Source organism: Nicotiana tabacum, chromosome 10 (assembly GCF_000715075.1).
Source record: "Nicotiana tabacum cultivar K326 chromosome 10, ASM71507v2, whole genome shotgun sequence".
Taxonomy (NCBI): domain Eukaryota; kingdom Viridiplantae; phylum Streptophyta; class Magnoliopsida; order Solanales; family Solanaceae; genus Nicotiana; species Nicotiana tabacum.
The window spans coordinates 101,720,976-101,745,055 of record NC_134089.1 but is presented as its reverse complement, the minus strand read 5'-3'; the positions used below and the strand labels follow the sequence as shown (position 1 = coordinate 101,745,055).

General features: G+C 36.6%; 1 pseudogene; it reads right to left on the bottom strand.

The window, feature by feature from the left end:
* Nucleotides 1-2,789: 2,789 nt before the first annotated feature.
* LOC142164718 (pentatricopeptide repeat-containing protein At2g13600-like) lies at nucleotides 2,790-17,962 on the bottom strand (annotated as a pseudogene).
* Between the last annotated feature and the right edge of the window lie 6,118 nt (nucleotides 17,963-24,080).

Genomic DNA, 24,080 nt, shown 5'->3' with positions numbered 1-24,080 from the left:
TGAATAGATTTGGGCCATTTGGAGTCGAATATTCGTGGCAAGAGCGTGGTTTCAGATTGATTTGAGCTGGTTCGAGGTAAGTGGTTTGCCTAACCTTGTGTGAGGGACCTTCCCCTTAAGATTTGGTATATTTTATAATTGAAATGCCTTGTACGTGAGGTGATGAGTGTGTACTTGAGCTAATTATTGAAAATCCGGTTTTCTTTAAGTAATTTTAATTGTGTTCCTTTTTCCTGTTTTATACTACTTGCAAATTTAAGTCCGTTGTTAACTTAGAAAAAGCATGTTTAATTGACTTAATTGCTTACTTGCTTAAACTGCCTTAATTGTATTATGTGAAACATGTTAGGTTAGAATTACCTGTTTTACTTGGTACGAAATTGAGCTTAGTTGAGTATTCTTTGTGTTGCTGTTGTGTGTTTTACTTTGGGACTACGGGACGGCATCACGGGAGATCCCCTATACGCATTTATGATTTGAGCTGAGGTGCGGGATACCAAGAGATCCCTGGCACGTATATTGAGGATATCAAGAGATCCTCGGGATACCAAGAGATCCCTAGTACATATTGAGGACACCAAGAGATCCATTGGATACCACGAGATCCCTGGCACATATTGATGGTACTAAGAGATCCTCGAGATACTGAGAGATCTCCGGTTATTATCCTTATGAAGACTGGTATTTCCTTGTGATTGTTTTATCTATATTCCAGTTATTGTATTCCTTATTATCCTGTATTAAATTCTTACTGTCAGCTTTCAATTGTACTGCTTATCTTATTTTGTCATCCCTTATATTGTTTAATCTCAGTAGGGCCATGACCTTCCTCGTCACTACCCGACCGAGGTTAGGCTTGGCACTTACTGAGTACCGATGTGGTGTACTCATGCCCTTTCTATGCATGTTTTTCATATGCAGATCCAGATACCTCTACGCAGACTTTCCATGCTTGAGTCGAGGCGTTCGTAGAGACTTAAAGGTATATCTGCCGCGTCCGCAGACCGAAGAGTCCCTTTTCTACTCTCCCTTTTGTATTAGCCCTTCCATATTTGTATCCTTGTTAGATATTCTGGAGTTAGACGTTGTAGACTTTCAAAGGCTTGTTATCATGAGATTCCGGGTTTTGGGAAAAATATGTATAGCTTTTGAGAGTTATTATTGTGTATGCCAAGCGGCACTTTAAATTTACTAATTTAATTTAATTTTTCGGTTTTAAATTGTTTCTTCTGCAAATTGGTTTACTTTTTTTGCATTGTTAGGCTTACCTAGTCGTAGAGACTAGGTGCCGTCACGATGGTTCACGGATGGCGAACCGGGGTCATGACAGCAAGACACAAAATATGTTTGGGGAAAAGAAACATTTTCTGGAAAAAAAAAAAGCAGTATTCTTTTGTTATCTAATCTTCTAAATAAATAATGATTATGACACTCTAAACCCGCCGGTTGTCGCGACCCAAAATCTAATTAGTCGTGATGACACCTAACTTCACCCGCTAGGTAAGCCAATTTAATAATAATCCAATTTAAATGAGATTTACTGAGAGAAATAATGATAATAAAAATGGACTTATATACAAAGAGCTTCCAAGGACTGGTAGTACAAGTCATGAGCCACTAAGACTTAGATTTTTACAAACTAAATTGAAATAATTACATCGTCTGTTTGAAATGTAAACGAACTGGATCGAATGCAACAAGTGATAGCCATAAGTGGAATGCAGGTACATCTTCAATGTCAGCCCTCGCCGTACATAGCAACATCAACACAAATATCTGCACGCAAGGTGCAGAAGTGTAGTATGAGTACAATCGGCCCCATGTACTCAATAAGAATCCTAACTAGCCTCGGCGAGGTAAAAGAAGAAAGAACTGTAGATGATACTCACTAACACCTGTGCAGTTTAGTATTTTCAACAAATATAGAACATGTATATGATCAAATCAGGGACAATCTCAGGTAAAACCATTTTTATGCTCACAATTCTTAGCCTTAGAGTGTTCTGCTCAGCCAACAATCCAACATATAAGGAAGATATACAAGTAAATCGGGTAATCAGTTAAGTGATTAGCAAGCAAAGATGAAAAATTTCCGACATCGGATCACTCCTCAATTCTTATTTTACATTTTGAATGGTTTTTACATAATTTCTCATTTTCTTCCATTTAATTAAATAATTTAATGATATAAATAAGTATGAAATCATGAAATGTAACTAACTTTACTAGAGCTCACATAAATATCAACTGCACGGATAACTCACGCGATATAGTGCCAATATACAGATCCGCACTGACAACTCACATTCTCAAGGACAATTCACGTGCTATATTATCAATATCTAGATCCGCACGGACAACTCACATGCTATAGTATCAATGTCTGGATCTGCACGGACAACTCACGTGCTATAGTATCAATCCGCCTGGCGTGGTCACATGTATAAAAGTCCAAATCATATCGCACAGAAGCAAGTATACAAGAACACATGTATATGATAGCTAAAATATCAGATTTCACGCTCCTGGACTGGTATAATTACATGCTAAAAGTGTAAGCATGTGCAATGTGCGCTATCGTAGCTCAAATCGACAATTTATCATAGAACTTGCAATTACCAAGTTTTATTCAGGGAATTACCCTCTTCGTAACCTCAAACATATCTCAAATAGTTCACAACAATTCAACAATTACCTAAATATGCACTCTCCCGAGTTATGCACACTAAATAGGTACAACTAATTGAGGATCCTATCAATTAACTACAACAAGAACGTAGTTGAACAAATAGAGATTAAACCAGGCAACTATATTAACATAACAAGAAGTTCATCCTTCAATAAGTTCCATCAAAACCTTAGACTAAATATTTAGCTACTCATACTAGGATTCATCACAACAACATTCAAATTCATCACAAATCGTAAAAACAAAAGGAAGAAAGGAAGAACTCGATGTTGAATTATCCTCCTTGCCTCTTGCCTCTCCTTGCCTTGAACTAAGCTATGAAAACCTTGATAATCCTCTCTTGGGCGAGCTAGACCTTCTATAGGTTAAGTGGATTTGCCCCTGAACTTCCAATTTTACCCCTGCAATTTACTCTTCTGGAACTGGGCTAGCGGTCGCGCTAATGGACGCGCTAGTCCAGGTCTTCATTTCATCTCTTCTTTTTCTCGTCTTCCCACGTACTCGGCTCCTAGGGGCTTTTCTTGCTTCAATTTAGCTCCAATCATAGCTTTAAGGCCTCATACATGCTACTCACTCCTACAACGTGTGAAATTCACAATTAGAGCCAATTTATCATCATTTAACTATATTATCACAATGAAACATAATCAAGCTGAGGCATAAACAATCGCCAAATTACATAAATCTAGCCTATTATCAGACACATTGTGCATTCAGTGGGCTCCATTTATTCCGAAATTATTTTTTCAGACATTATTTCGACATTTTGTTGCTGCTAACTTTCTGTTTTTGTTTTCTGTTTCAGAAAGTTTACTGTTTCATTATTTATTATAGTGATACAAATTTCAATAATAGCAATAAATGACATTTATGTAAATAAGGAGAATGATTCAGCCAATAATGAACGAGATAGATGATTATTCTTCCTGACAATGATAAATGACAGACGAATCCTAAAATGTCGAAACTATTCTCGGATCTGATGGAAAAGTGTGGAATAGTGTGTGTGAGAATATTGATGAAAAGGTAAAGTTAGTATCTTTGCTAGGGAGAGAGAGAATCTTCTTTTCAAGAAGTGTTCTTGTCAAGTGAATATTACGTGCCTTACACCATTGTCTCTTTTCCTCTTTATATGAGACATGTCCCTAACAAACCCTAATAGTACAAGTGCAGAGAATAGAATATTCTCTTTAACATCCTATTATAAAATCTAGCCGTTATTGTTCTATTCTTGGTGCTCGACCTCGGTCGTTGTTGACAGCCCGACCGCGAATCTCACTGCTTCCTGGTCGACCTCGACTGGCCCTTTCCGTAATGCCACTTCACGCTAAATTTCCTTAGGGCATATTTTGGCTTATACAACCATATATCAAAAGAAACCAAATTCCTAAACCATTGGAGCGTCTTGTGAAAATAACACTAATATGAATACTGAAGCTACACATTATCAATCTGAAGTGTCAAAGATGTGAAAACAAAAAATGACATGACAGTGAATTACAGTAATAATAAGAATAAAGTATATGGGTAGAGCAAAATCTCCTAGACAATTTGATTAAATGGTCGGCGTCAATGGCCAATGGTTCACATTCGGATCATAAATGATGATATGGATAAAAACCATTAAAATGGAACAAGCATGTCATGAACCACTGCTAGTTCTCAGAGATCGGAGTTGTAGATTTTGTAGGAGGTGAAGAGCAATGGAGGAATTGCAAACATTTAGATTTTTTTCCTTCAAATTGATGCTTGACTGGGGATAACGCAAGGGCAGCTTTTGGGAACATAACATAAGTTTTTGATACCTCAATTTCTTCAACCATGAATAAAATTACTCACCTTCAGCAAATGGTCTTATGCCTTAAAAGATCCTCATATCAAATCCCTAAAAACCTTTTTTCCTCACTTCATGGAGAACCTAGCGGCCAATATTTTATGCATTTGAAGAATGAATATTAAAAAGTGATGGAACTTCTGCAATTGCAAGTCTTAAAGGTAATGTTAATAGAGGTAAACTACTGTTAAATTACTCAAGCTTCAGCAAATCGTCCCTTATTTGCTACAGAATCCTCATCTCAATTCTCTAAGAACCAAATTTGCCTCGCTTGGAGAACCTAACAAGCCGTTATTTTTTGCATTTGAAGAATGAGTATTTAATAGTTGAAGATTTTTAACTGCACGTCTGGAAGATAAGTAGTTTCAAGAGTTATAAAAATTGTGAACCACACAATGGATATTCCCTCTCAATGTTAAATGCAAAGGTTAGAGGCATGATGGATCAGGATCAACCAGAACTTCAGAAACTGTCATAGTAAAAATTTAAACAGAGATGGTAGTATACCTAAGAGCTGTCTCTGTGGCATGTCGTACCTTCTGAATATTCTAGCCCATGATTTATATTTTCCCTGTTAGGCTATCCCAGCTTCTTAATATTGCTGCAGTGAACTTCGAGCAGACTGGTTTTGCACTTAACTCAAGGAATGCCTATTCAGTAACCTGCCATCAATAGCAATGACTGAGAGAAAATTAGTTGTCAAAAAGAATATAGTTCTAATAATATAGATATGTTGAGGCACTTAACAACATTAAGAATTTTAAATAGCTCATGATTGAGGAGAAGTGTAGGAATGGCATCGATACCATTTTTCCCTTAAGAAACATTTGGATGGTGGGAATGGGATCTTCGAATGAACAACATAAAGCCAGTTGTTCATAAAATATGATAGGTTGTGATAGTTAACAGGTCCATGTGAAAGAACATTCAGATTTTTCTTACCAAAATGAAAAGCACTAAATCAAGGCACAGAAACATTACCTGTGCACCAAAGAGGTGAGTACAAGCACGTTAATGATGGATCTATCTGCTGCTCGTAACATTAATATCTCTGAAGCTTCAAGCAGCATGAATTACAGTGCCTCACATTTTATGATCATGTTTCTTGTCTTTAGTGTAAGTGATGGAGTAATATCTTGAAAAACAAAATTTCTCCCTCACTTTTCCTTTCCCAAATTTTCAGCAAAGCAGGTAACCAACCACCAGAGCTCATATTAATTGTTAAATTAGAAACTGTTATACATGGTTACTACCTGTTTTAATTATGTCAACAAAATGCATCATCTACAAGAAAGTATGAGCATTCAATTTGAAATATGTATCCAGCATCCTTCATTGGATCTACGAGTTTAAGCAACAACTCTTTTATTTCTTCTAACTGACTGTGGGACTTGTCTTTAGCGATAAACTTATGTCTGATATTGTTTATCTCAATCCAACTATAAGATGTTTCTTTCACCAATCCTCTGTCATAGATGTACCTTCGCAGAGTGCGGGCATCACCCCACATTCCTGCTGCTGCATAGATGTTGGATAACATAATATACCTGGCAGCATTATCAGGTTCCAGCTCAAATAGATTTTCTGCCACCCTTCTAGCAAGTTTCAAGTTCCCATGTACCCTGCAAGCACCCAAAAGTGCGCCCCACATTCCAATATTGTCTCTTCCCCAATGAGCTCTCTTGATCAAATTCGCAGCTTCTCCAAGCATATTCTTCCGTCCAAGTAAATCAATCAAGATGGCATAGTGATCCAACTGGGGTACTATACCGTATTTCCTCTCCATTGAATGGAGATATTGAAATCCTTCAGGTAATAAACCACAGTGGCTACAGGCAGATAAAACCCCAAGAAAAGTTACATGATTTGGTGTTGTATCTGTTTCAATCATTTTCTCAAACATGACAAAGACATCACTCCATTCCCATTTTGAGCAAATCCATTTATTATCGAGTTCCAAGTAACTCGATCCTTCCCATCTAACCTCTCAAACAATCTCATAGCAGATATCATGTCTCCACATTTAGAATACATGTCAACCAAAGCATTAACTACAAAAACATTATGCAAATCAATTAAACATGTACATCTAAAAATGTGTCCATGAACTTGCTTACCTTTTTCAATAAGAGGTATGCCTGCACAAGAACTTAGGACACCAACGTAAGTGGATGCACGCGGTACAATACCTTCTTCCAGCATTTCCTTGAAAGTACACAAAGCCTTATCTCCTTCTCCATTTTGTGCAAACCCTGTGATCAGAGCAGTCCAAGCCACCACATTTCTGATCAGCATATGATCAAAAAGTGAGCACGCATCTGGCATTCTAGACGCACGTATATAAGCAACCAACAGCGAAGTCCACGAGAATACATCAGTCTCGCGCATTTGACAGAAAATAGAATAAGAGTACCCGGGTTTGCCACATTTCCCATAAGCATCAATAAGTGCATTGCAAACCACAAGATTAAACCTCACACCAATCACAGTTGCTAACCCATGCAATTCACGCAACAAGTTCAATGCACCCAAACCTGCACAAGTATTTACCACGCTAACAACCGTGAACTCGTCAATCAAAAACCCACTCCCACACTGAGTTTGCATTCTTTTGAAAAACCCCATAGCTTTTCTAGGGAACCCGTGATGAGTTAAGCTTGAAATGATTGAGTTATAGCTCACAGCGTTTGGATCAGGCATTACATCGAGCATCTGGAAGGTTTTCTCAAAAAGACCCTTTTGAGAGTAAGCTGACAGCATTGTGTTCCAAGATTGGGCGTTCTTGTCTGACAGTTCATTAAAGGCTTGTTGCGCATACTCTATGGAACAGCATTTAGAGTACATGTATATCAGACGGTTGGCGAGGAATGTGTTAAAGGTTAATGCCGTCTTGATCAGACGGGAGTGTATGAGTCTCCCAAGCTTGAGATCATTAGTTCGGATGCAGTTTGAAAGGAGGCGCGCGAAGTGATGCACAGGCTCAGCGGATATTGCTTCACTTGGTTGCATGAGAGCAGATTATTTCTATAATTAACAAAAATATTCAGGATTAGCAAGGGAAGAATATGTCGCAGAATGCATGAAATAATCGTATATTTGAAATCTTATGGAATTTTACATGGTTGCGATTTGCGAATTTAAAATTTTTGTGACAGATATTTTTGTCGACTTCTCATGATTTATTTAGTAATAGTTCCAAAATTGCGATAGGGAATTGTAGCTAATATAGAAAACATGTACATTTAATTCTTGTTGAAACAGTATTAGGGAGTACTAATTTCTTTATTTGGAAAACAACTTAAAGTACCCCTATCGTATACTAAATGGTTTATAAAAATTCCGTCCATCTATTCATCTGAAAATATATATGACGTTAATTCTATTGTCAAAATTACACCGCGACTAATGACACTTCATGTGGGCCTCTCATTAAATGATGTGGCATTCTTTCATTTGTCCACGTAGCTCAGTGGGGATGAAATTATGAGCCGGTTTGGATGGGCTTAAAAGCTGGTTTGACCAGCTTTTAAGTCATTTTTTAGCTTATTGAGGTGTTTGACAAACTTAAAATCAGCTTAAAGGTCAAATGCTTTTAAATCAAAAGGTCCAAATTAAGCCAAAAGTGATGAGTTGGGTAATCCCAACTTTTTTTTTCTAGCTTAAAAGTCACTCCTCTTTGACCAAGTATTTTACACTACTATCCCTGATACTTATGTATAATTTCCAAAATACCCAATCATTTCTTTTTCTCCTTTCCTCCGCCATTTTCAATCCCTGCCTTCCAAATTCCATAATCTTTTCTTTTTCTCCTTTCCTTTGCCATTTCCAATTTGTGCCTTCCAAATTCCATCACCGCCGAACTATTTGTTTTGTTTTAGTTTCTTTTTTGGTTCCATAACATTTTTTTAAAAAAAGATTGCTGTTGAATCCCTCATTTTTTTAAATTGGTGAAACTATATTCTAAATCAAAATTTTCAATGAGTCTACATGTTAACAAAGAATTTGAAGTTATGAGACGAAAAAATATATTTTGGTGAAATAATAGATTATTGCATGTTATTTAAATAAATAATTTATATTTAGGCAATCAGTTTAAATTAAGAAAGAACTAAATTATAATTTTTTTTGTATATGTATTAATTTAGAATAAAATATTAATCATTTTCTTTATAGTGTTAACAACTTTAAAGATATTTCAGTCATTTTATAGAAATAAGTGCTTACCAGCACTTATTTACCAAACACTTCAATAACTTTTTTTAAGTTTCAGCATTTTTATCCAAACATTTAACTGCTTATTTATAAAACAAGCTCCAACACTTAAAAAGTGCTTTTAAGCCCCTATACTTAAAAGCCACTTTTAGCCAATCCAAACGGGCTCATGGACCTGGAGAAGAATCCCCAGTGCTTGGAATGGCTCAATTTGACCCAGAAACGAGTGACCAGGCGATTTTGTGCTACAGTAATCCCAACACCATTTTGCAAATCTGTAGAAGCTGGGGAACTTTTTTGGGTAATGGTTTGCTGAGAATAGTGCGCAATTGGAAGGCGCATCTTTTGGTGGTGGTCCGGTGGCTTTTCACAGACGAACGGCGGAGCAGTGTGCAGTAAAGCACGACTGCGTTACTGTTCACGGCAGTCGCACTGTACGGAGAGTTGACCCACATAAAAAAGAGGGTCGGATCGGTTAAATGGGTCGAAATTTACCTAAATATAGAGCCTGTTTGGATGGGCTTAAAAGCTGGTCAAACCAGCTTTTAAGTCATTTTTTAGCTTATTGAGGTGTTTGGCAAACTTAAAATCAGCTTAAAGGTCAAATGCTTTTAAGTCAAAAGGTCCAAATTAAGCCAAAAGTAATGAGTTGGGTAATCCCAACTTTTTTTTTTCTAGATTAAAAGTCACCCCTCTTTGACCAAGTATTTTACACTACTATCCCTAATACTTATTTATAATTTTCAAAATACCCAATCATTTCTTTTTCTCCTTTCCTCCGCCATTTTCAATCTCTGCCTTCCAAATTCCATAATCTTTTCTTTATCTCCTTTCCTTTGCCATTTCCAATTTGTGCCTTCCAAATTCCATCACCGCCGAACTATTTGTTTTGTTTTAGTTTCTTTTTTGGTTCCTTAACATTTTTTTTAAAAAGATTGTTGTTGAATCCCTCATTTTTTTAAATTGGTGAAACTATATTCTAAATCAAAATTTTCAATGAGTCTACATGTTAACAAAGAATTTGAAGCTATGAGACGAAAAAATATATTTTGGTGAAATAATAGATTATTGCATGTTATTTAAATAAATAATTTATATTTAGGCAATCAGTTTAAATTGAAAATGAACTAAATTATAATTTTTTTGTATGTATTAATTTAGAATAAAATATTAATCATTTTCTTTATAGTGTTAACAGCTTTAAGGATATTTCAGTCATTTTATAGAAATAAGTGCTTACCAGCACTTATTTACCAAACACTTCAATAACTTTTTTTAAGTTTCAGCATTTTTATCCAAACATTTAACTGCTTATTTATAAAACAAGCTTCAGCACTTAAAAAGTGTTTTTAAGCCCTTTTACTTAAAAGCCACTTTTTTTTAAGCCAATCCAAACGGGCTCATGGACCTGGAGAAGAATCCCCAGTGCTTGGAATGGCTCAATTTGACTCAGAAACGAGTGACCAGGCGATTTTGTGCTACAGTAATCCCAACACCATTTTGCAAATCTGTAGCAGCTAGGGAATTTTTTTGGGAAATGGTTTGCTGAGGATAGTGCGCATTTGGAAGGCGCATCTTTTGGTGGTGGTCCGGTGGCTTTTCACCAACGGACGGTGGAGCAGTGTGCATTAAAGCACGACTGCGTTATTGTTCACAGCAGTCGCACTGTACTGAGAGTCGACCCACATAAAAAAGAGGATCGGATCGGTTAAATGGGCCGAAATTTACCCAAATATAGAGCCTGTTTGGATGGGCTTAAAAGTTGGTTGAGGTGTTTGGCAAACTTAAAATCAGCTTAAAGGTCAAATGCTTTTAAGTCAAAAGGTCCAAATTAAGCCAAAAGTGATAAGTTGGGTAATCCCAACTTTTTTTTTTCTAGCTTAAAAGTCACCCCCTCTTTAACCAAGTATTTTACACTACTATCCTTGATCTTTATGTATAATTTCCAAAATACCCAATCATTTCTTTTTCTCCTTTCCTCCGCCATTTTCAATCCCTGCCTTCCAAATTCCATAATCTTTTCTTTTTCTCCTTTCCTTTGCCATTTCCAATTTGTGTCTTCCAAATTCCATCACCACCGAACTATTTGTTTTGTTTTTGTTTTTTTTTTTGGTTCCATAACATTTTTTTTTAAAAGATTGCTGTTGAATCCCTCATTTTTTTAAATTGGTGAAACTGTATTCTAAATCAAAATTTTCAATGAGTCTACATGTTAACAAAGAATTTGAAGCTATGAGACGAAAAAATATATTTTGGTGAAATAATAGATTATTGCATGTTATTTAAATAAATAATTTATATTTAGGCAATCAGTTTAAATTGAAAATGAACTAAATTATAATTTTTTTGTATATGTATTAATTTAGAATAAAATATTAATCATTTTCTTTATAGTGTTAACAGCTTTAAGGATATTTCAGTCATTTTATAGAAATAAGTGCTTACCAGCACTTATTTACCAAACACTTTAATAACTTTTTTTAAGTTTCAGCATTTTTATTCAAACATTTAACTGTTTATTTATAAAACAAGCTTCAGCACTTAAAAAGTGTTTTTAAGCCCTTATACTTAAAAGCCACTTTTTTTAAGCCAATCCAAACGGGCTCATGGACCTAAAGAAGAATCCCCAGTGCTTGGAATGGCTCAATTTGACTCAGAAACGAGTGACCAGGCGATTTTGTGCTACAGTAATCCCAACACCATTTTGCAAATCTGTAGCAACTAGGGAGTTTTTTTAGGAAATGGTTTGCTGAGGATAGTGCGCATTTGGAAGGCGCATCTTTTGGTGGTGGTCCGGTGGCTTTTCACCAACGGACGGCGGAGCAGTGTGCATTAAAGCACGACTGTGTTACTGTTCACGGCAGTCGCACTGTACTGAGAGTTGACCCACATAAAAAAGAGGGTCGGATCGGTTAAATGGGTCGAAATTTACCCAAATATAGAGCCTGTTTGGATGGGCTTAAAAGCTGGTTGAGGTGTTTGGCAAACTTAAAATCAGCTTAAAGGTCAAATGCTTTTAAGTCAAAAGGTCCAAATTAAGCCAAAAGTGATAAGTTGGGTAATCCCAACTTTTTTTTTTCTAGCTTAAAAGCCACCCCTCTTTAACCAAGTATTTTACACTACTATCCTTGATCTTTATGTATAATTTCCAAAATACCCAATCATTTCTTTTTCTCCTTTCCTCCGCCATTTTCAATCCCTGCCTTCCAAATTCCATAATCTTTTCTTTTTCTCCTTTCCTTTGCCATTTCCAATTTGTGTCTTCCAAATTCCATCACCACCGAACTATTTGTTTTGTTTTTGTTTTTTTTTTTGGTTCCATAACATTTTTTTAAAAGATTGCTGTTGAATCCCTCATTTTTTTAAATTGGTGAAACTGTATTCTAAATCAAAATTTTCAATGAGTCTACATGTTAACAAAGAATTTGAAGCTATGAGACGAAAAAATATATTTTGGTGAAATAATAGATTATTGCATGTTATTTAAATAAATAATTTATATTTAGGCAATCAGTTTAAATTGAAAATGAACTAAATTATAATTTTTTTGTATATGTATTAATTTAGAATAAAATATTAATCATTTTCTTTATAGTGTTAACAGCTTTAAGGATATTTCAGTCATTTTATAGAAATAAGTGCTTACCAGCACTTATTTACCAAACACTTCAATAACTTTTTTTAAGTTTCAGCATTTTTATCCAAACATTTAACTGCTTATTTATAAAACAAGCTTCAGCACTTAAAAAGTGTTTTTAAGCCCTTATACTTAAAAGCCACTTTTTTTAAGCCAATCCAAACGGGCTCATGGACCTGGAGAAGAATCCCCAGTGCTTGGAATGGCTCAATTTGACTCAGAAACGAGTGACAAGGCGATTTGGTGCTACAGTAATCCCAACACCATTTTGCAAATCTGTAGCAGCTAGGGAATTTTTTCGGGAAATGGTTTGCTGAGGATAGTGCGCATTTGGAAGGCGCATCTTTTGGTGGTGGTCCCGTGGCTTTTCACCAACGGACGGCGGAGCAGTGTGCATTAAAGCACGACTGCGTTACTGTTCACGGCAGTCGCACTGTACTGAGAGTTGACCCACATAAAAAAGAGGGTCGGATCGGTTAAATGGGTCGAAATTTACCCAAATACAGAGCCTGTTTGGATGGGCTTAAAAGCTGGTTGAGGTGTTTCGCAAACTTAAAATCAGCTTAAAGGTCAAATGCTTTTAAGTCAAAAGGTCCAAATTAAGCCAAAAGTGATAAGTTGGGTAATCCCAACTTTTTTTTTTCTAGCTTAAAAGTCACCCCTCTTTAACCAAGTATTTTACACTACTATCCTTGATCTTTATGTATAATTTCCAAAATACCCAATCATTTCTTTTTCTCCTTTCCTCCGCCATTTTCAATCCCTGCCTTCCAAATTCCATAATCTTTTCTTTTTCTCCTTTCCTTTGCCATTTCCAATTTGTGTCTTCCAAATTCCATCACCACCGAACTATTTGTTTTGTTTTTGTTTTTTTTTTTGGTTCCATAACATTTTTTTTTAAAAGATTGCTGTTGAATCCCTCATTTTTTTAAATTGGTGAAACTGTATTCTAAATCAAAATTTTCAATGAGTCTACATGTTAACAAAGAATTTGAAGCTATGAGACGAAAAAATATATTTTGGTGAAATAATAGATTATTGCATGTTATTTAAATAAATAATTTATATTTAGGCAATCAGTTTAAATTGAAAATGAAATAAATTATAATTTTTTTGTATATGTATTAATTTAGAATAAAATATTAATCATTTTCTTTATAGTGTTAACAACTTTAAGGATATTTCAGTCATTTTATAGAAATAAGTGCTTACCAGCACTTATTTACCAAACACTTCAATAACTTTTTTTAAGTTTCAGCATTTTTATCCAAACATTTAACTGCTTATTTATAAAACAAGCTTCAGCACTTAAAAAGTGCTTTTAAGCCCTTATACTTAAAAGCCACTTTTTTTAAGCCAATCCAAACGAGCTCATGGACCTGGAGAAGAATCCCTGGTGCTTGGAATGGCTCAATTTGACCCAGAAACGAGTGACCAGGCGATTTTGTGCTACAGTAATCCCAACACCATTTTGCAAATCTGTAGCAGTTGGGGATTTTTTTGGGAAATGGTTTGCTGAGGATAGTGTGCATTTGGAAGGCGCATCTTTTGGTGGTGGTCCGGTGGCTTTTCACCGACGGACGGCGGAGCAGTGTGCATTAAAGCACGACTGTGTTACTGTTCACGGCAGTCGCACAGTACTGAGAGTTGACCCACATAAAAAAGAGGGTCGGATCGGTTAAATGGGTCGAAATTTACCCAAATATAGAGCCTGTTTGGATGGGCATAAAAGCTGGTTGAGGTGTTTGGCAAACTTAAAATCAGCTTAAAGGTCAAATGCTTTTAAGTCAAAAGGTCCAAATTAAGCCAAAAGTGATGAGTTGGGTAATCCCAACTTTTTTTTTTTTCTAGCTTAAAAGCCACCCCTCTTTAACCAAGTATTTTACACTGCTATCCCTGATACTTATGTATAATTTCCAAAATACCCAATCATTTCTTTTTCTCCTTTCCTCCGCCATTTTCATTCTCTGCCTTCCAAATTCCATAATCTTTTCTTTTTCTCCTTTCCTTTGCCATTTCCAATTTGTGCCTTCCAAATTCCATCACCGCCGAACTATTTGTTTTATTTTAGTTTCTTTTTTGGTTCCATAACATTTTTTTTAAAAAGATTGCTGTTGAATCCCTCATTTTTTTAAATTGGTGAAACTATATTCTAAATCAAAATTTTCAATGAGTCTACATGTTAACAAAGAATTTGAAGCTATGAGACGAAAAAATATATTTTGGTGAAATAATAGATTATTGCATGTTATTTAAATAAATAATTTATATTTAGGCAATCAGTTTAAATTGAAAATGAACTAAATTATAATTTTTTTGTATATGTATTAATTTAGAATAAAATATTATCATAATCATTTTCTTTATAGTGTTAACAGCTTTAAGGATATTTCAGTCATTTTACAGAAACAAGTGCTTACCAGCACTTATTTACCAAACACTTCAATAACTTTTTTTAAGTATCAGCACTTTTATCCAAACATTTAACTGCTTATTTATAAAACAAGCTTCAGCATTTAAAAAGTGCTTTTAAGCCTTTATACTTAAAAGCCACTTTTTTTAAGCATACTTGTAGCTTTTTCACCTTTCTGATATGTACACGAGCTTTTGGGATTAGTAAGCTCAAGGCCCTGTGGTTGTGCATTTAGGTAGCTTTTTCAACTGAGAAATTGTGCCTTTTGCACCCTAGTTCATCTTGCAGCCCTTTACTAGTTAGTAATGAATAGTGTCTTTTGCACCCCAGTTCACCCCCAGAAAATAATAACTTAATAGATACATATCATCAGTGGGAAATACTTAGAAAACTGCTCCTAACCATGAATTCCGAAGTTGAACCTCCTAACATGTATTCCGAAGTTGAACCTCCTTATGATATTCAGAGGAAGGGCAATATACCATTCTGTTAAAACTGAGCGGCATAAAAACAATGAAAGAAGAACTAGGCAGCATTTTAGCGAAGAGGAGAAGACTTAGAAAGAAGAATCGAAGGTAAAAAAAATTCCCCAGTATTTCACTGCTATTTGGACGCTGAAGAAGAATAAGAAGAAGAAGAAGGAGGAGGAGAAAGAGGAGGAGGAAGAAGAAATCATCACATACCTGTTGCCACTGAATCTCTGTTGAAGTTGAAAAGGGAACGCTAGTCGCTGTTGCTGCTAGTCGTGTTTTAATAAAAGTGCAATGATCCCTTCTTTTTTAATTAAATAGGCTGGCAGCTTCACTCGCTTCACTGCTACACCAACAGATTCAACGACCTCTATATTCTTTCTCTGTGTAGCTAATTTGCGAGCAGCACCCTGAGAAAAAATAAGAAGGCAAAGGTTTGATGATGTCCAAGAGAGGAAAGACATAAATGTACCAAAAGCTAGTATTCTCGTGTAATCTTCAGATATTTTCTGAATAAAATAAAAAAAATAGATTTTTCGACCAACTCTATGTCTGTTCTTCTAGCTATTTGTGATCTTTCCATATCCTTTATACATTCTGATATCAGTTAGCTTGGTATAATTGTCTTCTTAAGGTTGATTACTCTTTTCTACAATATTCAAACCTTACTATTTCTATTTTAAGACAAATAATTGTAAGATCATGCTCCATTATATTAACAATTTAAATTAATTAAAACTGCAGAGATCATATAAAGGAACTCATGAGAATCTTGAACCAAATGATTCAATTGTTATAGACATTAAGGATAAAAAAAGAAGAGAACATAATCACTTTGTGAGGTCACTGGTCAAAGAGTGAACATTGTTGTCATTGGAGATACTCCAGTAAGTTTATAATTCCTTAGAGGCAATGTCATCAAGGGAAAATGCATGAAAATTTATATGCTTTCCATGCTTCTGTTGGTTATGTAGTCATGCAAGCTATTGAGCAATTATGATTTTATCAATTCTTCACTGAAAAAGAAAGAATATGCAATGAAGATGAGACAAATTAAGAAAGCAACATGTGAAACTTAGCAAGCAAAATAAGCTAGAAAGACAGAATTCTGGTAAAAGAAATCAGAGACTCGATGTACAGAAGTGAACAAGGGGACAATTATTGGATTCTTAGCTATGATGCAACTCTTCGTTACCCTTATCTGTTACAACTCTTTAGTACCCTCATTCAGACTATTTGGCTGATAACAGCCTTATTAATAATTTGTTGGATAAAATTAAGAGAAGGGTAAAATAGCCATTTAGTTTTTGATGGATATTTTGATAATTCAACTTTGACTTTAGGACCTTCCCACTTTTAGAATAGTATGACTAGTCTCTCGGCACGTGCGTTGCACGTGTATCATAAGGTATGTAGTAAAATAATTTTGTAAAAGTTTTCGATACTATTTAAGTGAAGCTTTGACTAAGTGATTTTGGAAATAAGGTTCATAAATTAAAGAACCAGAAAAGGTAGAAACACTCTTGAAATGACGAAAGGACATCAATATATAATTCCTTTTCTTTTTACAAATAAAAATTGCATCATCATTCAAATAGCAATTTTTCTTCAATCTGTATCAATTTTTCTTGAATCTGTATATTCAGAAAGGCAAGCAATTTGTCTGAGAAGAATAACCCCAATGTCTAATAGACGTGAAGGCAAACACTTACCCATTAGACTAAAGCACAGACATGAACGAATCTCACAATTTTAAGTGAAAGCAACACAAGCATAATTGAACAGAAGTAAAAGAATATGTTTATCAAAAATATTACCAGAGAAAGAAAAAAGGAGCAGCGAAAAGATTTTTCTGAATAACCAAGAAAGCGAACAGGGAAGATCGAATATCGATAGCAAACATCGAACAAAAATCTCATGGTTTCAAACAGAACATCAAAACCTAACAAATAAATCCCCCAATTTTACAAACTAGAAATCACAGCAAAGATCGAACATCGATAGCAAACATCGAATAAAGAAATTGGGGCATCGAAATGATTTTTTTGAATATTACCGGAGAAAGAAAAAGGAGCAGCAAAAATAGGAGCAGCGAAAGAAAAAATTACTCGAGAAAGAAAAAAGCCCCCAAAATATTACCAGAGAAAGCAAAAAAAGAGCAGCGAAACAATGTTATTGAATAACCAAGAAAGCAAACATCGATAGCAAACATCGAATAAAGAAAATCTCATGGTTTCAAACAGAAAATCAAAATCTAACAAATAAATCCCCCAATTTTGCAAACTAGAATCACAAATGTATCATGTAATACAAACAAAGCAGAAGCAAAGACCTTCAAACAACAACAATAACAACAACGCCATTGGAGTCGAAAACGACGATGCAACTGAGGCCAAAAGCGCTCCTATTCTTAAGGAGAAGAAATCCAAACGCCAAATTAAAGAAAACATAAGGGAAAAAAGAAAGAGAAAATTGAATAGTTATACAAACATCAAACATGGGAAAATCGATAGCCTACCTCGGAGATTGCTCGTATGTTAGCCGAAACTGGTCGTCAATCACCGGCAGTTGCCGTCCGTCACCGGAGCTGGCCGACAGAGTCCATTGATGGTGAGGCCGATGTGTTCTAGGTTGAGGTTGAGAGAGACGGTGTTCAAGGTTTAATTTTGAGACTCAGAGTTTAGAGAGAGTGACAGAACCTTCTATGTCAAATATTAAAGAGTTATTAAAATATTTGTGGGGTCAATGTTTTTAATAAAAATAAAAATATAGGAGGGAAAGTAAGGAGGAAAAAGTAAATTGTCCCAATATACTTTTATTTTATAAAACCGTTCCCACAGGTAACTCTATGGTATCACTTTTACAAACCGTCTCCATATATTCACTTATAATAACGGTTATTATACTATTGGAACGTTTGTTCTTCAGAAGTGTTCCAAAAACCTTTTGACTCTATTAGGACGGTCTAACCGTTCTAATATATGATCTATTGTAACAGTTACAAAACCGTTGCACAATAACTGTTCCAATAAAGTCATTTTCTAGTAGTGGGTGTTTTGCCTGAGAGGCCTGTTTATGGGCTTATTGATTTCACTCCTCTTAAAATGAGTCAAAAGCCTCTTTGATCCAACTCGTTTCGGCATCTTTCCTCAACATCTTGAAGATGGGTTCTCATATAAATATGGGTTGTCCTATGAAGAGACTGATATAGTTGAGATGTCCCAGGAAGCTCATTACGTCCTTCTTGCTCTTTGGTGGCGGTAACTCTTGAATAGCCTTAACTTTGGACGGGTCCAACTCGATCCCTTGACGCCTGACAATGAATCCCAAAAGTTTTCCTGCAGGAACCCCCGAATGCATATTTTGCGAGGTTCAATTTGATGTTGTACCTCCTTAGCCTGTCAAAGAACTTTCTCAAATCCGCTATGTGATCTACGACCCTATTGGATTTGATAATGACATAGTCAACATATACCTCTATTACCTTGTGTATCATATCATGGAAGATGGTTATCATGGCTCTCATGTAAGTAGTCCCAGCATTCTTTAGACCAAATGGCATCACCTTATAGCTGTACACCCCCCACGGTGTAATGAAAGCTATTTTCTGTGCATCTTCTATATCCATCCAGATGTGGTAATAACCCAAGAAGCAATCTACAAAGGATTGGAGCTCATGCTTGGTGCAATTGTCGATCAAGATATGTATGTTTGGCAGTGGAAAGTCATCCTTGGGACTTGCTCTATTTAAATCTCGATAGTCAACACATACTCTGACTTTCCCATCTTTCTTCGGAACTGGTACAATGTTGGCTAACCAGGTTGGGTATTCAACTACCTGAGAACTTTGGCCTTTATTTTCTTAGTGACCTCCTCCTTGATTTTCAAGCTCATGTTTGGTTTGAATTTTCTGAGTTTCTGCTTCACTGGCGGACACATTGGATTGGTAGGCAACTTGTGAGCCACAATGGATGTGCTTAGACCAGTCATGTCATCATATAACCATGCAAAGACATCCTCATATTCCCTCAAGAAATGAATGTACTCCTCCTTCCCTGGCGGTGATTAGTGAATGCTTACGCGAGTTTCCTTGATGGTATCGGTGTCTCCCAAATTTACTGCTTCGGTTTCGTCCAAGCTGGACTTAGACTTATTCTCAAAGTTCTTGACCTCTCGGACAATTTCCTCAGGTATTTCATTTTCTTCCTCCGAGTTACTCTCCTTATGTTGCGTTGTCTCATTATATGCCACAGCCATCGGTTCATCAGGAAAAGTAATAATAATGCTGTAGGAAAAAAAAGTGTGAAAGATAACAATGAATAATAAATAGAAATGCATTTTGATTAAATTTTTGAAAGTATCCAAAACAAGTACGGCTCGATGAATCAAGCAATTATTTTGAAACAAAATGCGTTTTTAAGAACAAAATTACTGAAAACATCTGAAAAGCCTAGCGTGACTATAGAAATAAAATTAGGCTAAATGCCAAGTTATCTAGGGACTCGGCGGGCACGAGATGGTGTGGCAGTCCAATTCCTGAGAACGGATCCTTTCTCCACAGTCTGAATGGTGGCCTTCTTCCTCCCCCTCCTCCTCAATTATTGCACTGCAATCCATATCCTCGTCCCCTAGGAACAAATTTCTCAGCCCAGCTAAAGTTTCTTCTGTCGTTCCCTATATTGTATCATCCTGGTGAAAAATCTGACCCAAATGTGGCTCTGGTTGTTCAAAAGGGTAATAAAGACCACGCCATGGAGGAGACCAATCATCATACTCTTACCATGTATACTGGTATCCGAGCCCAAAGGTTGTACCATGATATTTCAGCTGTATTGGGTTAGTAATACCCTGGAGATACTTCCCAAGCCCTTTGCCGGGTTCATACCCAGACCATGCCAGTATGCTTTCTATTTTGTTACTTCACCATTTGTCTTTGTTAACTACATTGATATGTTCGATGTGGTAATAAGTTTCCCCTCCTAGACTTCTTCTGTTCCCGATAACCAGGATGGTTTGACTAGTGTAAATATGATTACTTCTATCTCTGTGAATGATCACCTCCTGATGGTTACATTCGAACTTCACGGCCTGGTGTAGTGTGGAAGCCACAGCCCCAACGGCATGTATCCAAGGTCGACCCAACAGACAATTGTATGTAGCTAATATGTCAAGCACTTAGAATTCAATATTGAACCAAGTTGGCCCCATCTACAGACAAAGATTAATCTCCCCAATCGTGGCCCTTTGAGACCCATCAAAGGCTTTCACGTTCATGCTTCCTGCCCGTATCTCATGAAAACCTTTGCCAATCTTTTCAGAGTAAACAATGGGCAAATGTTAAGGCTTGAACATCCATCTATCAGGACCCTGGTAACATATTTATCTTCAAACTACACCGTGATGTGCAATGCCCGTTTGTGACCAAAACCTTCAGGCAGTAATTCATCCTCGTGGAAGGTAATCTTATGACTTTCCAGCACTTGCCCTACCATGTTGGCTATTTCTCCGCAGGTGATGTTGTTAAGAACATAATCTTCATTCAACACCTTCATCAAAGCATTCTTGTGCGCCTCTAAATTTTGCAATAATGATAAGATGGATATCTAGGCGGGTGTTTTGTTCAAATGATCGATAATGGAGCATTCCTTTGCCTGTACTTTCCTCCAAAGATCATCTGGTCCAGTTTTAATGATAGGTTGCTTAGTAGCAGCCTCCTTGCTTGATTCTCCTAAGTGTTTAGGTGTATAGATCCTTCCCGTTCTGGTCATTCCTTGTGCAACATCAAATTCTTTCATCTTTGCCTTTCCCTTTTGCCTAGCTTCAGCAACGTAATCCCAAGGTATGGCTTTGGAATTGAAAGGAGGTGTGGTTTATACTGTCACTGTGAAAGGTGTGGCCGTTGGCGAGGCCACTTCTACCTCAAATGGAACCGATGTGATTACCTCAACCTCGACTGATGGATGCATCTGCACCACAATAGGAGTGAGTGTGATTGCGGGTTTAAAATCATCGCCTTCTCGAATAAGCCTGATTGACCCCTCAGGATCCCATTCTTCATCTGTCTCTATCACATGTACCCCGTCACCCCTATGATTCTATCGAATATGTTGATTTATTGACTGTTTTCTCTCATCTTTATGTTGAGCCTCTGTCAGAAAGTTGCACAAATATTTTAAAACAACTTTTATTTAAACTGGGGTTTATGAGATGTTCAGAAATTAATCACTGATTTGACATTGGTTATTTCCACTGAGATTTTCAAGTTATAAAGTGTTTGTGATTACTGTTTTGCCTGAGGGGCTGTTTTACGAACTATGTTTTGCCCGAGGGCCCGATTATGACTTTAATCTCTATTATTATTTTAAATGGTATAGAACCCCTACTGAAACTGTTGGAAGGTATTTCAAGATGATTTTTACTAAAAGCTGGATTTTAAAAGGGAATATTGACTCGTATTATGATTTGAAAGTATATTGTGTTTATTGAACCCAACGTAAATGTGGATTCATTTTATCCTACTGCTCTGCCTTTATTTACTCTTATTACTTACTGGGTTGGAGTACTCACATTACTCCCTGCAACTCGTATGCAAATTTAGGTATATCGGAACCCGGTAGCGGGTGTTGATAGCTCAGCCGTGGAGTCATCAGAGTTAGCAAGGTGGCTGCATGACGTTCGCAGCACCGCTTCCTTCCCCTCATTGTTGTTACTGTATTTAGTACATTTTTAGACTTTTGTTGTATTCAGACCTTGATAGTTGCTCATGACTAGTGACACCCCGATGTCGGGCTGGTATTTTATTCCGCACTATTATTCTAGGATTTTATTATGAAACATTGTTTAATTTAAAGACTTAAAAATGACTCTTAATGCTTGAAGGGTTAAGGTGAGTGTTGTGTCGGCTGGCCTTGTCTTCACGAGAGGCGCCATCACAACTAGGCCGGTTTGGGGTCGTGACAAGTTGGTATCAGAGTCTAGGTTACATAGGTCTCACGAGTCATGAGCAGGTTTAGTAGAGTCTTGCGGATCGGTACGGAGACATCTATATTTATACTCGAGAGGCTGCAGAACCTTTAGGAAAACTTCACATTCTTGAATTCTTATCGTGCGTCCTTTGATTCAGCTTGAAATGTAACTCTTTGAATTCCTTCCACGCGTTTGTATGAGCGCATGATCGCTCAGTATCAGATGTGCCTTGATGGTTTGTGATTTCCCGATCGAGGGGCGAGGTGTGATCTCTGTAAGTTGATGTTGGGCCAGTCTGAAGGACTTGAGGCCAGATCTTTGCTTATGGCTTGAGCACCGAAGTGTTGATTGTGTGAGCAAGTATTTTAAACTTATATGTTCGGTATTGTCCCTATTAGTGGAAGTGACGGTTGAGTAACTATGTGATGAGTATGTTAATACTGCGAGATGTATTCATATGATTTGGAAACGACAAGAAGGGTCTGCTGGAGGATAAAAGAACTATTAGGTGCTTGAATTCCATCTTGATTTGAGGTATAGACCCGAGTTATAGGCGTGTGAAGAATCTTTTCATGTTTCCCAGTTGTGAGTGAATTAAAAAAAATCCATGTAGCAGTATGAGTTCAGACTCAAGAAGACTAAGTGACTGCGTACAGTTTATGATGGTGGAAGGTATACATAAATGTTAGTTAAGGCGGAGCAGGTGGGTTATCTCCTGCAAAGTGTTCTGGAGTTGTGTGATCTTTATGTTGTCCGTTAGAAGATCCCATTTACAAGTGAAATATATATATATATGTGAATTTAATTTGGGTCGCTTAAGAGAGTGGGTTTAATTGTTATGAGAGTAAATACGAGATTTGTAGAAGATATGAAGTACCAAATGGTTTGTGTTCTATGAGCTTATGAAGGATTGAGTTAATTTCACTATGGTATTATGGCAGCAATAAAGCATATATGTTATGAGTTATGGTGCGTGTTTGACCTATGGCTTTGAGCCAAGTGGGGGAGTCCGCTATTGAATAGTTGATTGCACGGTTATATGCTCTAATGGTCCCAGTTCGAGGCACATTTGTGAATCAGCTATGGCTCGAGTAAAGGAAATTTCAATAAAGGCTATGTTATGCTTTATGGGTGTACGAGAATCGGGGAATGACTTGAGTTGTGGTTGGTAAGGAATGCCCGGTGCATAGGGCAAGAAGTTGCTTGGTTATATTGGAATGAGGTCACATTCTGCAGTGTCGGAGTGCTAATGAAGCACAGGTTGTTCGGTTTATTTAATCAATCTAACTACGGTTTGAGTAGTGTGGATGACTCTAGAGAATGGTCCTATTGTGTTCAAAACTCTACATGCAATAATTGGAGGCTTCTAAGTTGTACTTATGGATAGAAACTGAGTTTTCAGTGGAAGATGGTAAGACTTGTGGTATTTTCTATATTAATTATGGGATTCTATATATCAGTATCGGAAAGGTGAAGGTAATGGATTTGGGGAACACTTAAAGAGTATTCAGCGGCTTAGGAGCCTTAGACGGTGTAGCTTTATGCTTGGGTTTCGTGTGATAAGCCTAAGCTGAGGAAATTATGGTGTTACAGCAAGAAGGAATATCAAGTTGAAGATGAATCAGAAGGAATTTAGATAGATGGGGTATCTTGATAGTAGACCAAATCGGTATGGTAAGGATATGCTGAATTCCTTGGGTGTGTTCGAGGTAATGAGTTTCTACAGCTATTTTGCAACAATGCTCTTGGGTTTTAATGGCTTTCTTAGCTTGGTCTAGTTAGAAGGATTCAGTCCTAGCAGTTGAATTTGTGCAAATGGAATTGGGAGAGTTCTTATTGATTTCTACCGTGGTTGGAGA